Here is a 15,363-nt window from a genome sequence, read left to right on the forward strand (position 1 = left end):
TTATGAAGAATTCTGTACTGTACGATTTGAAGCCGTTCGCAATTCACGGCCATTCTCTCGCAAGATCCCTATAATTTCATAGTCCTAAGTCTAGGGCTAAGGAGTACCCATTCTGGCCACATCTGAGCCAGGCGTGGAGTTACTATCCTTTATAAGCCGATAACACAGAAAAGGCAAATAATATACAGCCGGTATTCCATACCGATGAAATTAGAAATTAAATAACCGCCAATGAAATGAATAAAAGCAAACAAAAAAAAACGCATACACTTGTAAACCGTAATAATGATTCCCCAAAAAAGCAAATCAAATAAACAAAATATCAAATAAAAAAAAGTAGCTTCTCTTAAATATCTGCACGCAAATTAAAATGCATACAAAATACCTGTGTCATGTTTAAATCGAAATCCGTTTTCTGCACACCCGAATAAATGTGAGTATATTACAACTGCATCATCAAATACTTCTGCTGTCAGAATGTATTCTGCGCCTCGGCTACTCCACCAGCAGTATGCCAAAATACAGACAACCACATATTCGTGGAAAACTAGGCAAAATATTCGCCTAGGGGGCCCAGGATGTTTAAATGAGTTAAGCATCCACCCCCTCTACACGGTAAAACTGGCGCATCCTAATGCGACAGCTTAATTCACCACAGCTGATGACACCAACACAGCTCTCTATACCTGCACACTCACTCATCGAAAAGGCTGGACAAGGAGAAAGCAGACACAATTCGTTCTACACCAGCCGCCCAGCCACCTCTTTCTTACATTCGATTTACCACTGCGCCGCGTAAGCACTACCGCTTCGTCAACAAACCCCCGCCCGCTACAGTAAGCTTTTCGGCAACAGCAATCTGGCGCTCCATCGATATACGCATGTTAGTTACCCAAATAATGTAAACATTTAATCTTAATAAAATAACATTTGTAAGAACTATTAAGATTTTCTTAATAAATTAAATTATATATTAGCACTCAAGTGTACCTGGTACTTTTATTTCGTATGTGCGGGAGAACCATTTAAAAAGGGTAAAAATAGAGATACATATGTATGTACATGCATATGTATCTACTGGTTACGAAACTAAACACATTCGACATTTCCTTCTTCAAGCGACACAATTGTGTTGAAAGCGGTAGCACCTATGCAAGTTGTAGTATGTAGGAGTGTAAAAAATTAAGTAGTATAGTATTTGTAACTCAGTGGTCGGCATGAGAAGATTTGTCACTGTGTTGGTGAGCACGAAAAAAAAGTAGCCCAGTGAGAAATTGGAATAAAAATTAAGCATCTAATATAAATAATTAATAGTATAATGAAAATTAACAAAATGTCTTTTAAGGATATATTCCCTATTATCTTTAAAAGACTTGGATCATAAAAGGTATTGCATCGCACCAAAGGCATTTAGAATCATAAAATATTTCTCGCAGGGCATATTTGGTTTTGCGCTACAGTCTTCGGTGATGTTAATTCGTTGCTGGCTCGACAACGACTGAACGATAGAGCGTAAGCGTACGTGTGAAGTTAGTTTGCAAAATTTTGCTAAGTTGTAACTAAAGTATTTATTTTTAAAGTTTAAAGGTTGGTACGCAGCTCTTAAGTAATTGCTCAAGAACAAAAATACATTATTTCTCAAGTAATTTTGACAGCTGGTTACGCATTGTGAATGATCCACATCAAAAGAGCAAGAGAGAATAAACAAAGTAAACAAACTTTGTGCGTATGTATGTATGTATGTATGTGTATGGTAACACAAATATTTTCATTGAGATTTAAGGAATGTTGTTGATGATTGGTTGGTTTTATACAACATTTCAAAATGGAACATACTTTATAATAATGATTTCAACTAATTTAGGATGAATTTGACGATTACTTCGAATTTCCTGCAAGAAACAATTGTTGATTTGATGTTTCTTTGCAAAACCAGGCCATATTCACATTTTATTGAAAAAAAGTATTAAAAATTAGTACTAGCTTTCTTAAGAGCTGCGTACTAGCACAAGTAACTTTATCGCAGGAACGTTTCTGGACCGTTTCTTAAGCGTTTTTTTATATGAAGTTTTTACGTTTCTTGAGAGCTGCGTACTAAGCTTAATATACTAGATACCTAAACAAATACAAACAATATATAATTTAATTCTTTCTGTTCATTTTAAATATTTGAAAATTTCGGAGGAAATATCTCAAATCGGTATAAATCACTATTATTATTATATATAAAATATTCAATACTAATAGTTCAAATTAATTAAATTACTGAAAATTTGGAAAAATAGAAACGAAAAATATAACTGCTATGTATAAACATGTAACCAAACCATTGCGCAAAATCAATGACAGAGAGCAAATATGCTAATCACGCCGACGTGTGGTAAAAGAGGAGAAATTTGATATTCCAAGCGAAGCCCGGTCCTTCACCACTTGGTCCTTCCAACGAAGTGGAGGTCTTCCTCTTCCTCTGCTTCCCCCTGCGCGTACTGCATCGAATACTTTCAGAGCTGGAGTGTTTTCGTCCATTCGGACAACATGACCTAGCCAGCGTAGCCGCTGTCTTTTAATTCGCTGAACTATGTCAATGTCGTCATATAACTCATACAGCTCATCGTTCCATCGCTTATTTACCGTAGCCAACTCGCAAAGGACCATAAATCTTTCACAGAACTTTTCTCTCGAAAACTCGCAACGTCGACTCATCAGTTGTTGTCATCGTCCAAGCCTGTGCACCATATAGCAGGACGGGAATTATGAGCGACTTATAGAGTTTGGTTTTTGTTTGTCGAGAAAGGACTTTGCTTCTCAATTGCAATTGGATTTCCAGGCTGACATTCTTGGTGGTGTTTACGCTGGTTCCAAAATAGACGAAATTATCTACAATGTTATGACTGTCAACAGTGACGTGAGCGCCAAGTCGCGGCTGCAACGACTGTTTGTTTGATGACAGGAGATATTTCGCCTTGCCCTCGTTCACTGCCAGACCCATTTGCTTTGCTTCCCTGTCCAGTCTGGAGAAAGCAGAACTAACGGCGCGGGTGATATCAAAGTCGCCTTGTCTGAAACCTCGTTTGGTATCTAACGGCTCGGAGAGGTCCTTCCCGATGTTTCGCCTTCTCACCTTATCTCGCCTTCAAACCAGAGACCTGCATTGAGTATGATCGATCCTGTTTGATCAGCTTCGCTCAAAACGGTCACAACTCAGCACAGCGGTTCGCAACAAAATTGTTCGATCGAGTTTCGTGCTCAAAACGAAGGAGTTCGATCAATTGATTTGATTGCTCTGCTTACTGATTGAAACTGATTGTTCGGTTCCGGTATGATGATTGGAAATGATTGTACAGAAAAACACGATCAAGTCCAATGATGCACGAAAACTCATACATCGATCAAGTGTGCGTTTGAATTGATTGTGATTGAACCAATCAGATCGAGAATTGCCCTGCAAATATGTATGTGCATAGTTTGTATGTACATATTTGTGTGTTTTAACGGAAACAAGTTGCGATGCATAAAATCTAAAACATTACTGCATATATTTCTTCATTTTTAACGCTTAAAACTAAAATTCAATTAATGCTTAAAATTAATAAACAAAGGTAATGCTTAAAATATTAGGGAACACAAATTTCAAATTTTTACCACTTCTTCATTGAGATCAACAAAAAGTTAAAATTAAAAGAAGGTAATAAACTTGGTTTCTTAATCGCTAAAACTTTTAAAAAATGAATTATCAACTGAACATGGTTCGAGCTTATTTCTTTTTTCAGTTATAATATTTCCAGCTAAAGAAAAAGAACGCTCAGCGACTGCGCTGCTGGCAGGAACCAACCGGTATGACCAAACGGTATGATTGTGATCGATCGGAATGCAAGCAACATTCTCGAACATTCTTTGCTGCTCACACAAGGCTTTCGATCGAGAAAAATCATGACGAAACAAGCAACAGTGATTGAAACTGATTGTTCGCTTTGAGCACGCTCGCTTACGATCATTCATTTTTGTTGAAGCAAAGTTTTCCGTCACAAAAAATCTGAGTCAATGATCGGGTATGATTGAAAAAATTGTGATCGTTGCAGCTCTCCGCTTCAAACGGATGTTCTTAGGCTACCCAGAGGATACTTGGTCAAAGACCGGAAGTCGTCAGCTGCTTGAGCCATACGAGGTGTGTTCAAAAAGTATCGCGAATCGTAACTGGCAGTTTTCTTCGATTGCAGTGGCGTGGTGCATCATGAGTTCTTGCCACAGGGAAGAATGGTAAATAAGGAATATTACCTGCAAGTTATGCGCAATTTGCGCGAAGCAATCCGCCAGAAACGCCCGGATTTGTGGAAGAACAAAAATTGGCTTTTGCATCACGATAACGCCCCTGCTCACACACATCGTTGCTTGTGCGCGACTTTTTGGCCAAAAACAACACACTAATAATGCCGCAGCCACCGTATTCCCCAGATCTGGCCCCCTGTGACTTTTTCTTGTTCCCTAAACTGAAGAGGCCCATGAAAGAACGACGTTACTCTTCTCTTGACGAGATAAAGACGGCATCGAAGGAGGAGCTGAAGAAGATAAAAAAAATGATTTTTTGAAGTGCTTCGAAGATTGGGAAAAACCGTGGCACAAGTGTATAATATCTCATGGGGTGTATAATATCTCACAAGTGTATAATATTCATGAATATCTATTTGAAGGGGACAAAATAGATATTCATGAATAAATAAATAATTTTTGAAAAAACACAAAATTCGCGATAATTTTTGAACATACCTCGTATATAAAAGAATCGTTTTTGGCCACTCCCAAGTGAATGGCGATCAGAGAACTTTCCTCACTTGCGCGAACTTCTACACATGACTCCATCCATTGAAGCATTACAGCATATTATTTAAACATAAATAGATTTTTTTCGCAACTGTATCAAATAATACATACATATTTACAAATAAAATCTTGTCCAAATTATTTAAACATAAATATGTATGTATATTTCTTTTTATTCATATTCAAACGGAAGTAAAATGTACAAAGACCGTAAGTTACATGTTTATTGTAATAGGCAAACACATACATATATTTATAATAGATACCGCTTTTGGAATACTTCATCCATTTTATTTAAATAAAATAATTACAAATTTCTTTATAAATATTGAAATTAACAAAACAAAGACATCCGATTTTGTATTATGAGGATTGCTTTCAGACATCACAAGTTTTTGAAGTAATTGTGAGCACTTGTGCTTTTGAAATCATCTCAGGATACAGAAAACCTCACATCTCACAAAAACCTCACAATAGTGAAGATGGTGATTTTTGCGAGGACACGAGAATAAGGCTGTAAGTTGGGTTTTTGTCTGTACAATTGTTCAACTACAGTGACGTTGGCTTCTGCCACGTAATATCTACGAAGACAGCTGTTTAGCATCAAAAAAACGTCCAATATTGCTGCTGCTTTGTCAGTTTGTTTGCGTTGCTGGCGTGTGTTTCCATTATCAAAACGAATGAAGCGGCTAATTTCCCAAAATCGTCGTACACTCATTGCAGCACGATATAATGGATGTGATTTAGTATTCCACAAATCTTTCGTATGCACGTAACCAGAATGTGTAACGCCACTTAGCAAAAGTACGCCCAAATATGCATCAAATTCACTTTCTGTTATGGGAATCCATGATCTCGGTTCTCTTGTTGGATGTTTTGCATTGTCATCATCAAAGAATTGCCTTGCCTTTCGATTTGATTCACGAAAAATTATGTCACATATTTCGTCTGACATTATCAATTTGAACGTTTTTGAAATGGTCAAACCTTGCGTTCCTCGTACTGGTCCAGATTGTGCACTTCTTAGAATGTTGTGCGTACGGAATCTTACAGGTTGTGGTTGTATCGAAGACCAAACATTACCATCTCTGGCAGTAAAATATTCCCCAGCTTCAATTGGTGCATCTTCAAGTTCTTCATCAGAATCACTGTCGTCCTCTGGGTCATATTCTGGTAACGTGGGCTCTTCTAAGTCTGAGTCATCACCACCAATATCACCTACACATTCATCTAAAGCCTCGTCACCAACTACTGAATCATTATTTATTGAATTATTGGAAATATTATTATTGAATTATTAGTAAATAAATCTGAATCGCAAGCGATTAGTTGAATGTGTACCTGCCGAGTTATAACGGCATGTCATTTGCCATACAAAACGTATGTACATACCCGGGTGTGTTGCTGTTGACGTGCGTAAAAAAGTTCTGCTGTTGACATAAAGGTTAAAGTTAAGAGTTTTGTTAGAAATAAACAAGATAATTTAAAAATGGTTTATACCTGCAACGCAGCCTCGCTACCAGGCAAAAACTCATTGTTGTAACTAAAAATATGTTGTACGGACCATGCGAAGAGCATAACTTAAAAGCACCATGTATGAAAAACGGTGTTTGTACAAAAGAGTACCCTTGACGCCTCGTGAACGATACCCAAACCAGAGAGGACGAATATCCAGTTTATCATCGATGTGACGCAGAAAATGGAGGACATATCGCTACACTAAATCCCATAGGGAGTAGGTTCAAGATAGCTTATAATAAAACACGGCTAATATATGCATACAAATACAAAAATAACAATCGTTTCAAACGTCATCTTATATACAGTGGCGGACAAAAGTCTACATACACCTCCTGTTTTCTTCGATGTGAGAGTACAAAAAGTTTTTAGAAAAATTTATTTATACAGTTTTATTCTAATATTTATTATAATAGCAATTAACTAAAAAAAATCCATTATTTAACATAAAACAACAAATTTATGGAAGAAAAACTCAAAAATTGCTTTGACAAAAGTCTACATACAGTTCAAATCTCATACTTTGTACATTGTTATATTAACAGTAAGGTTAGCCTTTTTCTTTTATTTCAATATGTTTATTGTTTGATATTTATTGAATTTAGTTGTGGTTTAAACACTTAAATAGCTATAATGGCTCCGCGAAATGAAATATCAATTGATGTAAGAAATTTGGTGATAAAAGAAAGAAAAGAAAAAAAATCATATGGTGAAATTTCCAAAATTTTAAACTTGAGTCGAGCAACAGTACAGACAATTCTAAAAAACTTTAAAAATAATGGTTCCAACGAAAATTAACCGCGCAGTGGACCCCCAAAAAAACAATCTGGTAGATACGTCAGCCTGATACTCAACGAAGTAGACCAAAATCCAAAAGTAAATGCTCCAAATATAGCCGAACGCATAGCGAGTACGTCACAAATGAGTATCCAACCAAGAACAATAAAAAAAAACTCTAAACGATAACGGATTCCACAGTAGAACACCACGGAAGAAACCTTTTATTTCTGAAATAAGTGCTGAAATTTGATGGAAAACTAACGCCACGCTTGAACCGAAGAACGTAGTATCAATTGTGAAGCTCGGTGGCGGCAGCGTAATGGTTTGGGGAGTTGTTGCGGCCTCTGGAGTTAGAAATTCGGACTTTATTGAAGGTGAAATGGACGGTTATAAGTATAAGTCTCTGTTGCAACATAATTTGAAGCCTTTGGTGGATAATTTAGGGCTCGGTTCCGGTTGGATATTTCAACAAGATAACAATCCGATGCATGCGGCGCAAATTGTCAAGGATTGGTTGCATTATTATACTCCAAGTGAATTAAATACACCACCTCAAAGACCAAATATGAATATTATTGAACATGTATGGGAGACTTTGGAGCGTAGAATTAGAAAGAACCAAATTTCTAGCTCTGCTCTACTCTAAGAGCGCATATTGGGACCTTGGAACAGCATTACATTTGCAGCGTTGACAAATTTAGCAGAATCAATGCCACGGCGTCTTCAAGCAGTTATAGATACCAATGGGGACCCAACTAAATACTAAAACGTCTTAATAACTAGCATTTTTTACAGTTTTTCGCACTGAACTAAGATATTTTTGTACTGTATGTAGACTTTTGTCAACACAATATTTGAGTTTTTATTCCATAAATTTGTAGTTTTATATTAATTAATGGATTTTTTAAGTTTGTTGTTATTAGAAAGAAGATTAGAATAAAACTGTATCAACACATTTTTCTAAAAAGTTTTTGTACTCTCACATCGAAGAAACCAGGGGGTGTATGTAGACTTTTGTCCGCCACTGTACATATATGCGTACATATGTAAATATGTGTGTATAGCATTCCCACCAGAGATCTGCAATTATTCTCTTTTTTGAGTCATTGGTTGACAAATGCAAAAATTAGTCTTAATGGGAATAAGTCAAAGAAGAATAATCACTCATTTCCATTAATACACGTTTACGCTCATACACATAGCTTGTATAAGTAAAAAGACAAATTCTCTCTTGGTGTGTACTGGTAGAGTACCTAGCTCTCTTATTCAATGAATTGACTCATAATATTATACCGTTATTACTAAAAACACAAAGAAGCACCAATTATTCAGCAGATTGACTAAAGTCATTTTAGTATTTTTTGTTTGTTTTGTTTATTTGAATTTGCGAATACAACAGTTGAAGTTAAAAGCCAAAATATGCGTTTTCTTTTCGTTTTAATTTCTAAATAACAAAATAAGATCACATTCATAGTAAATAAAAGAAATCCGTAAGTATTAAAAAATAAAATAAAAATATCCGTACATAAATAACACATACGTATATACAGAAAATATTTTTAAGTTCTTTGTTGAAAATAGAATTTAAAAAGAGAATATTATCCACTCTGTTAGGGGCTATTCTGTTCCGCTTTTCGGTAATAATATTACCGGCTAGTGAAAATACTCTCTCAGATGCTGCGCTACTAGCAGGAATGGCCAATACTTTCCATGCCAAATTGTACAACCAAGGATATTGTTTAATATTGTTTTGCCACCACTGCATTACATCAAAGTTGTCATGGAATTCAACATTTTCTTTTGAATATCGGTGTACTTCTTCTGTAATATTTTCATCTCCTAATGAAGAAGTACGTTGCAAAAGGTTTAGAAAAAAGAAGCTTTCTTTATTGATTGAGGAAGTCACTGTTATTGAAGATGTAGAAGTTGAAACTGAGTCGTTTAATTGAAGAATTTGTGTCGATGGGTCTTCCGGTAGCAAAGGTATTGATGTTGTAAAAGGGCCTTGCGTAGTTAAATGACGTAACCTATCACCATTTTTAATTTCAGCAATGCAGAAATTTTGAACTTCACTTAAGTGATTTGCTTGGATATAAATAGTATGCAACTTTGTGCCACATACTCAAATTTGGGAGCCAAGTTTCTTCTAAGCCTTCCAAAACTTTTAATTTTAAGTTTGAAATTGCTTGAACATCATTCTCATCGAATTTACAAAGTTCTTTTATTCAATGAGTTACAGGTATTACGCAGCATAAGGAAGGGGTGGAACAACCCTGAAGTTTTTTAAAAATGTTCACATGTAGATATGTCACCCGCAAAAATTACAAATATTGTTCCCCAAAAACAACAATCGTCAAAGTTTGTAGTAAATTACACAACAACAAAAATTTATTTACTCAAACGCACTTTCAAAAAGCAAATTCGATTCATTCATTAAACCAATTCCATACACCTCCCCCCGTATGAGAAGAAAAAAGTGACAACCCCGCAAATATAAGTGCATATGTATATTCAAATATATTAGAATAAAATTGACAACATAGTTTATTTGTCGAGTTTTAAGTCAAGAAATATTTCGAAGAAAATATTCAATATTCCTCTGAATCCCATATTCCAAATTCTCAAGTCCGTCGTTGTTGATAATCTCCATGTCATCATTTTTTTCAGTTGGGTCAGTGGAGTTTAGATCAACCGACACACGTTGAAAAATATAACTTGTAAAAATATAACAAACATACATACATACGTATAAATAAATGGAATAAATTGTTAGTTAAATTTATTTTTAAAATTAGGATAAGAAATAGTGGTTAGCATGCAAAAACCTAATTTGTATGCAAGTGCATATTTGCATTTGTTAACATAAGTACATTTTTATATTAAAATGTTTTCTATAGTTTTAGATTTATAATACTATGCACTTTTAATATTTTGATAGATACCGGGTAGAGATAAGTAATTCTCTTCCAAATCTGGGATGTTGTCGACTTCATCATTTCCTTATTCTGTAATCACTCCTTCGCTGTGACCAAGTATATATGGAGGAACGCAGCCTATACTTGAACTGCAACACACTTTTTAAAAATTGGGCACTTACCTGGCCGTTGGTGAAACGTGGAGCTATATGTAGCTAAGTTTTTGCTCCAAAATATTTCTATTGAATTTCGCGGTTTTAATGGAAATCTTGAGGCGTTTAATTTCTGCTAACTGCTCGTTTTTGCACTTATTCAAAGTGCTAACAACACTATCCAGCCTTTGTATAAAAAGAGTAAGAAATACACATACTTAGGGTGACCACCTTTTCAAGATCTCATTTACGTACACAAAAATTTTTTTTCTTGCCTCTTTCTATAATGATAGTTAGATTACTATAAATTTATATTATGTACAGTTTTTAATTAATGAAAAAACGGTGCTTGCAAATGCAATTTAATTTAATTTGATTTCAATTTATGGTCAAGTTATGGAGAAAGCAGTTTATTTTACGATATCCAAATTCGTTTTTTGCATACAAATTTCAGCATACTTATTTTTGTTTTCGTCGATCTGATTGGCATTTTTCAATGCGTATTTTTCATTTGATGCAATTTCTTTCAACATTTTAGGTTGCATTTTTAAAAATTCAAAAAATTCTTTACAAGTCATTTTAATGTTGTATCGAACATATGAAAGATCTCGCAATATTTCGATCTTTATTTGTGATTTTTCATCGTTCCAAATCTGATTGATCAGGGAAAATACTCGTTCAACGGTGGCTGATGTACCTGGCAAGGAGAGAATATACCTGACCATGTGGTTGTATGGAACCTTCTTTTTGACGAAATGTTGAAAAATTTCAACCCAGCATTGATCGGAGGCAGTACCATTTCCTTCCCACGATTGGATTTTCTCTTCGGTTACGTATCTTTTCAAATACGTTAACTGATCGAATAAATCAGTATCGGATGATTCCAGATCAAAATGGTTATTGGTTGCGATGTACTTCGCGGTGGTTTCGATAAACTTCCATTGCGGTGGTTGATCAAGCGCACACCAGGCAAAAATCATAATATGGTCAAATTGTTCTTTCCACTTTTCAATATATTTTATACATGATTCTAAGAAAGAAATGAATAAAATCTTTTAAATTGAAAATAAATCTAAATTAATATTCGAACCATAGAATTGACGTGAGAGATCTTGCATCTCTTCTTTTGACACTCTTTCGTCAACAGCAGAAATACAACAAAATGCTTCTTTTTTCCAAGATTAAAGCGATTGGACAAAAGAATTGAGTGCATGCCCAACTTCCATTGCATTAATATTGTCGCTTTCCACTGCTTTAACTGTTCGGTTGAAAATAGATGCCTACATAAGAAATTAAAAATAATGTTATTGGTGCCTGACACATTTCATTCCCATTAACCGATACTTACTTGATCACGAAGGAAAAGCAGCCACATCTTGGCCCTTGGATCTTCAAAAAATAGTAGCAAAGAATTTGGGGTGTTGGGATCTCCCAAAAAATACTCCTTAAGGCCATCAAAAATTCTTAATATTGAGTCGACTGATGACAACAAGCCTAGGTAACGAGTTTTGCTGTAACCTATCAGTTTTTTATATTCCACATCCACGGATTCACAAAATTTTTTCAACTTTGCGACACGCACGGTGAACAAATAAAAATGTGAATAAATTTTGACTACAATCATCTCCACATCAAAAGGCATTTTGTCGCAAGCTTTTTTTAAAGTATTGTGAACAATATGCGCTGCACATCCATCGCCAATCAATTCAGGATAAAGCTGCTTCAGTTTGTAGAACACATTATTTGTGCCGGTTCGATTAACGTTGCCAAAATTACACGCCGCGTTATCTCCACAAAACGCAACTAGTTTCTTATTTATGTTCAATTTGTTCATAGCGCTATTCAGCAAATTTACAATTATTTCGGAACTTTCTCCATGTGCATCTACCAAGTCTATAATTTTCATCCTTTTCCGAAAAGAAGCCAACTAATATCGGAAACATTTTTGTGCTGCCATGATTAGAGGCGTCTGTCAATATAGTGAAGAAATGGCAGTCATTTAAGTCTTTCTGGAGCTCTTGCAATACGAACGGTGCGAACACTCCGGTTGCGATGGCTTCGCATTTCGATCGCGCACAAGAAAATTTGGACATTGCGAAACAACTCCGAATGATTTTGGAAGCGCAATCGGCCGAGCGAAAACTGTGATTAGAACTTATCACATGAAATGCCCAAACGCCTTCACACGCCGCGATATGGGCATCTGTTCTGGTCAAAGTAGAACTTTTTAAATATCTATTGAGTGTGTGGCTGGACGTGGCAGCGTGCAATGCATTTTGGTGATTTTTTGATTTAATATGCCACTCAATATCTCAGCGACCACTATGCATAATACTAAAACCCGTGTTGCACACTTCGCAAAGGACATCACTTTCGGTCTTCGCTTTCTTAATAAACGAAAATTCTTCGCGTAATTTTTCGTTAAATATATTTACTCCACGTTTTTGCGACATTTTAAAAAAATAATACAACGTACACACACAATAGCGTCGCTTCCACAATATCACCTGTCAGCATAAGTTCCACAAATTGTTGGTAGAAAATACATGAATAAATGTAAATAAGAAGAGCTTTAACATATGTAATTTCTCTTTAACACGAACAAATACAATAAAAGCATTCCACAAACGGCGTTGCCATAATGGCGAGTTTAACATAGTTAAAGCTGGGTGAATATATTTAATTTGCATTAGGGGTATTCATTCCATCGTCACGGGTGGGACACAATTGTATAGCAATTTTTTGTTGTTTTAACGCAAATTACGTACATCAATATTCTCCGTTTCAATTTACGTACATTTTCGTGATTTTCGCTAAAACTTCGGTACACGGTACATGGCTCCAAATTTACGTACTGTACGTGTCATTTACGTACAGGTGGTCAGCATACACATATTTATGTAAGAAAAAGATACTTCATCAATATCAAATATGACTAACATTTCTGTTGCCAAATGCTGTATTTTCTCGTTTTTCATCGATGACCTCCTCTCCTGCGGTTTGAGGTGCCTCTCCAACCTCGTCTTCTTGAAGTACTTCAACAGGGGCGGTATTCTTCAACATTGTTGTCAACATCTCTTTTTTGGAACGAGACTCCATCCTGGGAAAAGCGCTAGGTAGCAACTTCGTTGGATTCCACGATCTTAAACCTGCAAGAGTGTTTGATTATAAAAGTAAAATTATTGTAATCAAAATGCTATAATTACCCATTTCAAACTGCAAATTTCTTCCGAAGGCTTCCATTGTTTCAGTACCGTTTTATCCTTACCATTGGTTTTATTGTATCCGAACACTGCGCAACGCTTTTTAAAAAATATAAAATTTCACAATTAATACAACACTTGAAAACACAATTCGCGCGGGTGAATAATAAGTCAACCGTAACGTAAGCAAGAACAGCTGACTGATAGCAAACATGCGCATTGCGTAATCTCTTTCCCTATCATTCTTGATGGTTATACATATACAGTGTCGGACAAAACTCATTGGACTAACTCGAGTCTCAGACATATTCCGTCATAACTTTTTACATAGATGCATTAGAAGAATAATTTTTTTCCAAAAGAAAGATCACATATTCCACATTAAGGAATAATGCAATTTTATTTTTCAACTTTTATGTAAGATTTATAAATTATAACAGAAGGGAAAAAGGTAAAAAATTCGTGCGACATAACTCATTGGACTTTAGCTAAATATGAATATTTTAGGCATAGATGAAATTAAATTACTAATGTGTGTGCCATTTATTCCATTCCAGGCTTGTTTTAAGGGAATAATAGCTTGTTTCTATAACCGTGGACCTGTTCCCTGTTAATTTGCCTGTTGACAATTTCCCATAAGTTTTCAATCCGGTTCATGTCAGGAGACTGGTCGGACCATCTCAAAACATAAACTTATTATTCCAAAAACCAATCCTTCCCAACTTTGAGGGTGTATCTGGGGTCATTGTCATGTTGAAACTGCCAATCAGGCCGCATTTTTTTTGATAGTATGAGGTAATATTTGGGTTTGTAGTATATTTTTATATTGAAACCCATCCATGTTCCCTTCTATTCTGTAAATAGGTCCTCCTCCCTGACCAGAAAAGCATCCCCACACCATTATGTTACACCCACCATGCTTTACTGCACACTGCAAATATCGACGGTCTAAACGCTTTCCTGTTGGCTTTCGTACACCTGTCATTCATCTGAGTTCTGCAAATTAAATTTGGACTCATCTAAAACAATATCGACTTCCATTGCTCTACAGACCAATTAATATGTAGTTTCGCAAATTCCAAACGTGCTAACCTATTTTTTTTTGGAAATATATGGTTTTTTCGCAGCACGGAACCTAAAACGACAGGCATCGACGGCGCGTCGTTGTACTGTACGCGTACTCACTCTTAGTTGTAAGCTATCTACAACTTTTTTTGCTGATATCTTTGGATTTTTTTTTAACTTCTGCATTATTCGCAAGTCATCTTTTACCGAATTGACTCTATGGCGTCCTCCAATATTAAGTTTTTTTTTAACGATTACTTCAGATTTGTTCTTGCGTAAAAATCAGAAACAGCTGATTTTCCTAGAGAATCATTTTTGCAAAGCTCCTTTGCCTCACATATTTTGTGAATTCACTTATAATTAATAATTTAAATTCAGTTGAACATATTTTGCCTAAAATTTTTGTCTAAAATAATTTTTTAGTAGCATTATTTGGGAAAAGTTTATAAATTTCCCAACACACCTATTCCCATTAAAAGAAACAATTCGAATTAGTGTGATCTACGATTAATAATTATAAGTACCTGCAAAATTCTTTTCTCGCCAGATAACTTTAAATTAATTCATTGGAAGTGGTTATTTCGATATCCAAAATGGTAGTCCGATGAGTTATGTCGCACGAATTTTTTACTTTTTTCCCTTCTGTTATAATTTATAAATTTTACATAAAAGTTGAACAATAAAATTGCATTGTTTCTTAATATAGAATTTGTGATCTTTCTTTTGCAAAAAAAATTATTCTTCTAGTGCATCTATGTAAAAAGTTATGACGGAATATGTGTGAGACTCGAGTTAGTCCAATGAGTTTTGTCCGACACTGTATAAGTACATTTACATATAAAGTTGCGTGTAGACAAATTTTCAAACATTATGCGAATAATTCTTTCAAATTTGTTTACATGAACACAAAAT

The 15,363-nt window shown here is 35.3% G+C and overlaps 1 long non-coding RNA gene across 1 annotated transcript; it reads right to left on the reverse strand.

Moving 5' to 3' along the window:
* Positions 1-9,930: 9,930 nt before the first annotated feature.
* On the reverse strand, positions 9,931-13,533 carry LOC125776415 (uncharacterized). Its single transcript, XR_007421694.1, has 3 exons — positions 11,532-13,533; positions 11,274-11,463; positions 9,931-11,213 (listed from the first exon to the last, which is right to left on the reverse strand). It is a non-coding gene; the product is annotated as an uncharacterized LOC125776415 (long non-coding RNA).
* Between the last annotated feature and the right edge of the window lie 1,830 nt (positions 13,534-15,363).

Source organism: Bactrocera dorsalis, chromosome 2, assembly GCF_023373825.1.
Source record: "Bactrocera dorsalis isolate Fly_Bdor chromosome 2, ASM2337382v1, whole genome shotgun sequence".
Lineage (NCBI taxonomy): Eukaryota > Metazoa > Arthropoda > Insecta > Diptera > Tephritidae > Bactrocera > Bactrocera dorsalis.